Source organism: Gekko japonicus, unplaced genomic scaffold (assembly GCF_001447785.1).
Source record: "Gekko japonicus isolate JY-2015 unplaced genomic scaffold, Gekko_japonicus_V1.1 scaffold619, whole genome shotgun sequence".
Taxonomy (NCBI): domain Eukaryota; kingdom Metazoa; phylum Chordata; class Lepidosauria; order Squamata; family Gekkonidae; genus Gekko; species Gekko japonicus.
Window position 1 is genome coordinate 617,773 of NW_015170293.1, and position 6,193 is coordinate 623,965.

Consider the following 6,193-nt stretch of genomic DNA (forward strand, 5'->3'; position numbering starts at 1 on the left):
ATTGTGCAATCTGCAAGTCTTGTTTCCTTCAACTTCCTCATTATTGTTAATGTTTTTTTCTTTTTTGATGTCCATTAAAAATTATCTGGTGGACAATAAAAAGGGAGGGGCAGGAAACAGCAGCCATCAGAGAAAAGAATTCAAAAAAAGCAGACCATCCTGGAAAAACAACATTATTCGGTGCTCTTCTAAGTGCGACAGCTATAGAAACAATCTCTTGGACCAAGTCAGACAGATGTTTTTTGGTTCCCCCCTCCCTTTTCTTTCCCCTCCCCTTTGAATAGAGTTTCTCAACAGCGCAGCTGAAAAACCTTTGGGGGAAAAACACAGTCTCAGGCGTTGGAGGTGTCTGGGGCTGAGGATTACAGAAGTTCAAGCTGGCTCTCCATGTCAAAATTACAGCTGTACGAAAGATGGTACAGTATATAAAGCCCAGGGCTCAAAAGGACTTTTCCGGTTCTCAAGAATGATGCAGGTCTTGAGAAAATGCAGCTGTTCTCTGATCAGACAAAATATCTTGCCTGATGTTATTCATTCTCCATCTCTCTGCAGCGTATTCCAAGGGATGCCAGCCTGTTCAGAGCCATGATTACAGAACATCGTCCCACATGCTTTTTCCACCAAGATGGTTTATGGACAGATCCAATTAGCCCTGCTATAGCCAATTAGCTATAAATTTCATGGTAATTTATATGGTGATAACAGTGTCTATCATACGAAGCAAAACAGGAAGATCCTTATTTGTTTAGATATTTATGCCCCTGTTTTCTCCCCAGTGGGGGCCCAAAGCAGCTCACATTGTTCTCATCTCAACTGTATCCTCACAAAATCTCTGTAAGGCTGAGAGTATATGACTGGCTCAATGTCACCCAGCAAGGGCCCATGGCAGATTGGAGATTCAAATCTGGGTCTTTCAGATCCTAGTCCAACACTCTAACCACTACACCACACTGGCCTTGCCCCCCGAAATAGACAAGAGAAATCAGAAGGAGGGGAAGGAGTCATCAACGAGGGATGGAGGTGAGAAAATGTATGCCAATGAATAAAAAATAGTTTATTTGGGTGCGGAATGTGGTTTGAAAAAGAGAACTGCTTTTTCAGCAGGCAAACAGGTCTTGCAGGGTTTCGTATTCTTTCAAAAACCTGCAAAAACTGTTTGACCTGTGGCAACTATGAGAAAAGAGAAAAATTAGTCTCTTAAAAATCATTTTCACCCATAATCTACTCCCACCCAGATTTTCAGGGTAATGAATATGAAATGTTATTTGTTGCTCATGAGGCACACAGTCATTTGTTCTAGTCCACTGTCACAACTGGTTGAAGAGGATTTCCTGGTTTAAGGAAGTATTACAAAACCCCGCCAGACCTTTTGAACCTAGATAAATAGAGTGAGAAGAAAAACAACTGGGGGCCACGATGGCTCTGTCATACCACCAACAAATGCTTCTCGTTATCTGTCTGCAACAACCCTGTCAGGCTGTTTTCATGTGTTGCCCACAGCTACACAGCATCTGCGGGAAAACTGCTTCCAGCAAAACTGGTGAAATAACCCCCCCCCCCCCCGCAGCATGGTTTTCATGTGAGAAAACTGCTTGGAGGAAGGCAGGAACCCTTCTCCCCGCAATTCCAAGCCCCTCTAGGCTCACTTAAAAAGAATCAGTTCCCTGCACCTGCTGTGTGGCTGCAGGAACACATGAAAGCACGTGAAAATGCATAACATGTAGTTTGGCTGTGTCTTCCAGGCATACAGAAGGATAGACAGACTGCCCTGACCTGGATAGCCCAGGCAAGCCCAATCTCATCAGAGCTCAGAAGCTAAGAAGGGCCTATACATTTGTCAGGGATGTTCTAGGCTAATCCTGCATTGAGCAGGGGGTTGGACTAGATGGCCTGTATGGTCCCTTCCATCTCTGTGATTCTATGATTCTGGCAAGTACTTGGATGGGAGACCTCCTTGAAATACCAGCAGGCAAGAGGCGGGGGCAGGGTTTATTCAGTCACCTCTCTGAATATCCTCCAGGACCCCAGTAGGGGTCAGTCACCAGAGGTCGCCATGACTTCCAGGTGCACACATGCTCACACAAAAAAAAACCCCAAAAAAGGATAGACAGACTAATGACATAGTTGACCTCCATGGAGGAAGACTGTGATTAAGATGTGATCAATAAATTACCAAAGTATATTGTGCTGTGGACACCTTGAAAGCACTATATCACTGCTAACTATGATGATTACTCATTATCTGCACTCTCTTTTATTCAGTCCTGTCCGGACTATTTCATGAGCAGGGTCATGTCCTGCAGGAGCGCACAGGAGCGGAGCTCCGGCAGTAAAGAGCCCAGGGGGCGGGTACATGCAACAAGCCCCACCCCCCACTCCCAGCAGCCCTCAGTCAGAGCAAGAAGCAGCCAGGTAAGTTGCAGAGCCCCCCGGCCCAAAACAGTCCAGTGGCACCTTTAAGACCAAGTTTTATTCAGGTACGAGCTCTCCCTCCTCTGCGAGGACAGATCTGCACGTCCCCCCCTCACAATAGCTAGCAATCCAAAACAGTCCAGTGGAGCCTGAGCGGTGGGTGTTGCCTTCTGACAGGGGGTGTGGCATATGCAAATAAGTTATGTGACTGAGTTATGCTAATGAGCTCCTGCACCTCTTTTCCTACAAAATGACCCCTGTATCATGAGTTCTCTAAATGCACTACAGCACACAGGGAACTAGGGTGTCTGAATGTATTCTCGCACCCTTCCTTGCTTTGCAGCTGTGTGAAGATTAACTCAAGCTTTAGAATAATGGTATTGTTCACTAAGCAGAATTTATTGCTACTAAACGCTTACATGGGAGTGCGTAGGGGAAAACAGGAGGATATATTTTGCTACAGAACCAGTAAGAAAAATTCATGCCCCTCATTTCAAGTCAAGCTGAGTTTCATTTGTGCCATTTGCAGTATAAGATTTTACCGGGCCTAACTCTATGAGACTGTAATATTTTGGATTGGCTACTGGAGTCACAGGTTTGTAATTTGCCTCACAGTAAGACATAGCTCTAAGATACTCTTTTAAAAACAAAAAAAACAAACCCGGATGGTTACAATTTTCTGCCCTCTTTCTTTCCCTGAGTCCCACAGCCAAAATTATCTTTGTTATTCTCCAGTCTTGCCTTGCTGCTTTTCCTTTCATATTCCTCAGCTGGCTTCCCTTTTTTACATTCCGTATCAATTTCATTTTTCCATTCTCAGAATCAAGTCCCTGCTCAACAAACCTTTCCTGAATCCCAGCTCTCTTTCCTTTGCATTCACAACAGTTGCCAGATAAAAATATAATCCACTGGATCTGTCTTGTCTGTACAGTATTACACTATGATTCTCTTAAAACTAGGAACTTCTAGGGAAAAAAGCCTTATTTCACTGACTTCATCCTAATTACTTTCCCAGTCACTCTTACTACTCGGTCTTATTTGATAGGGCTCTTTGATGCTGTTTTGAGGGTAGTTCACCTGAAGGGATACTGGATGACACAGAGAGAATGCAGCACTGAGTGAACGGGACTTAGGACTGCTCAGGGAAGGACTGCCAAGACCTCAGAGTCCTAAACCCAGAGATTCAAGGGGGTGGTGACTTCTGATGTCATGGGGTGGAGATGTCACATTGAACAGAGGCAGCAGTTGTATTTCCATGCACCATGTGGTATCTGTGAACGCATACAGCCAAAATCAAGTGGCTGTGATGAGATGGAATATTCACTTCACACACGAAATAACCTGGAGGTAAATTATGCACTAGATGTTTAGCCACTGAGCCATTAGTACCAGATTCTTGCCTTCCGTCTCCAATTTACATATGCAGTAGTTACCACAAGCAGGCTGATGTAGAAGTCTCAAAAGAAGCCATTAAGTGTGCAGGCAAACAACCAATATAATGTCCTTTATTATAGCTTCCTATTGAGGTATTGGGTGCCAGGGTCCCAAAAAAGGCACTTTGCTGAGAGTAGGCGTGACACTCGGCAGCAAAACAGAAGTGCTAAGCTAGGCTTCGGAAAACTACAACTGGCCCCTGGAAACAGATTATTTTGCCTTACTGATACCCTCATACCTTTAAAATGTGGGGAAGGGATATGAGGGAAGGGAGGGAACTTACCAATCCTTAATTGAAGAAAAATGCCTCTCTAGGAATTCATAACCAGTCATTAACTGCTCTCTTAACTGGAAAATGTAGTAAGTGCTTCCTTGTTGCAGGACAGCAATTACCATGGTTCCAAGCCTTCACAGAGAGGCTTCTAGCTACTGCCGAGGCTCCAAAAATGTATAGGCATCATACCTGATTACAATATGAGAGCTTAACCCCCTGAGCAACCTCAGCCAAGGCAATATGGGCTCCGGGCACACGGGCCGGCTGAAACGCGGCTACGCAGAGCCGCTCCAAACTTGAGACGCCGCGGCGGGATCCCACGGATCCCCTAGCCGCGGCGCAGCACTCCCCGGCACGCTCAGATGCCGGGAAGAAAAAGTCCGAGGGGAGGGGGGAGGCTGCCGAACTGCGCATGCTCGGGCATGTGCAGTACGGCTGGGGGCCGGGATGCGGCGGCGCAAGGACGCGCCGCCGATCCCACAGCCCTGCCTGCGCCGCACCAATGGATGCAACCACCTAGAGAGGTGGTTGTTTTTTGCGGTGCAGTTTGGGCCGTTGGGACGGATCAGGGACGGAGACGGCACGCTCGCCCGATGTTGAGGTGAGATCGCGCCTGTTTGCTCCGCCCCAGTTCCGTCCCCCTCCCGGCCCAAATGGGCTCGTATGAACGGGGCCATGGTATCCTCAGTCCCTCCTCTCAGTGGTCCTAATGCTACACATAGGCCCCCTATTTATCCTGGTTATGAGTATGGCAGTGCACTTACCGCTTGAGGCAGTTCACACAAAAAAGGAAAACATTATAAAATCACTTTTTAAAAAAGCATAAAATCATTAAAATTAACAAACCATTTAAAACTCCTGCCATTAAATACCCAGCTGGAGCATAAAAACAGCATTAAAAAGCATAAAATATTTTGCAGTCTAAAAGGATTCCTGTAAAGCATTTTAGGCACACTTCCTTCCTTCTCACCTAAAGTGTTTCAGAGAGGAAGTTAAAGCTGGTCTACTTGCACATGGCCCCTTTTTATCCAAGGAAGCTTACTCCTAGGAAAGTGTTCTTAGGATTGCTGCCCCATACTTGGTTATACTTACAGTGCAATTCTAAGTAGAGTTGCAGCCTTCTAAACCCTTTGACTTCAATGGACAAAAGGGTGTAACTCTATTTAGGATTCCATTGCACGATTCAAATCCATGACCAACAAAAAAATTCACTGGAATGACCCCCCCCAAATCTGGGCAGGGGTTTCCCTGCTTTAGTGGGCCCCTTACCCCTTTAGTGGGTAAACCCCGCCCACAAATGCCCCTGAAAGTGATGTCATCATGGCACAGACATGGGGGGGCTGATGCTCTAGTTTTTGGGCAAAACTCTATGGTAAAAAATTAAACTCAGAAGATCCCAGAACAGACCCTGGAACCCCCCACTGGCAGCCAGGAAGCACCTGGCAACCCTAAATGACCTTCATCTGTTAGCCTACCCTACCTGACAGGGCTGCTGTGAGGATAAAAATGTGTATTTCTTCTGAGCTCAATGGATATAGGATGGGATACCAATGTGCTAAATGTAGGGCTGGGATGGCATCCAGATCTCTTAAGCAGACATTCAGCTGTTTATTGGACAACAATAGCTCCATTTTTATAGTGTAATCTTAAGAATATAATTCTGTACACACTTGGAAGTAACTGAACCTAGTGGTACAACTGGCCAGTGTGCAAGCATCTATATATCTAATAGCAAAGTTGCCCCCGGAGTGTGGATCGCTAAATCAGCGCTCTGGGGGCAGCTGGGGGGCCGGGGGAGGTTTGTGCACACGTGGGCCAGTCCCCACGTGTGCACAAAAATAAAAAAAGGTGAAAAAAATTTCGGGGGGATGTTTAAATCCCCCCGAAAGTGACAGAGCGTCCCCTGCGCATGCGCAGGGAACACTCTGTAGCTGGCCTCGCCGCCGCCGCCGCCTCCTCCTCCTCGGAGCCGGGCAGGCGGGCGAAGGACCGGCTTCGCCACCGCCGCCTCCTCCTCGGAGCTGGCCGGCGGGCGGGCAGGAAGGACTGGCTTTGCCGCCGCCGCCTCCTCGT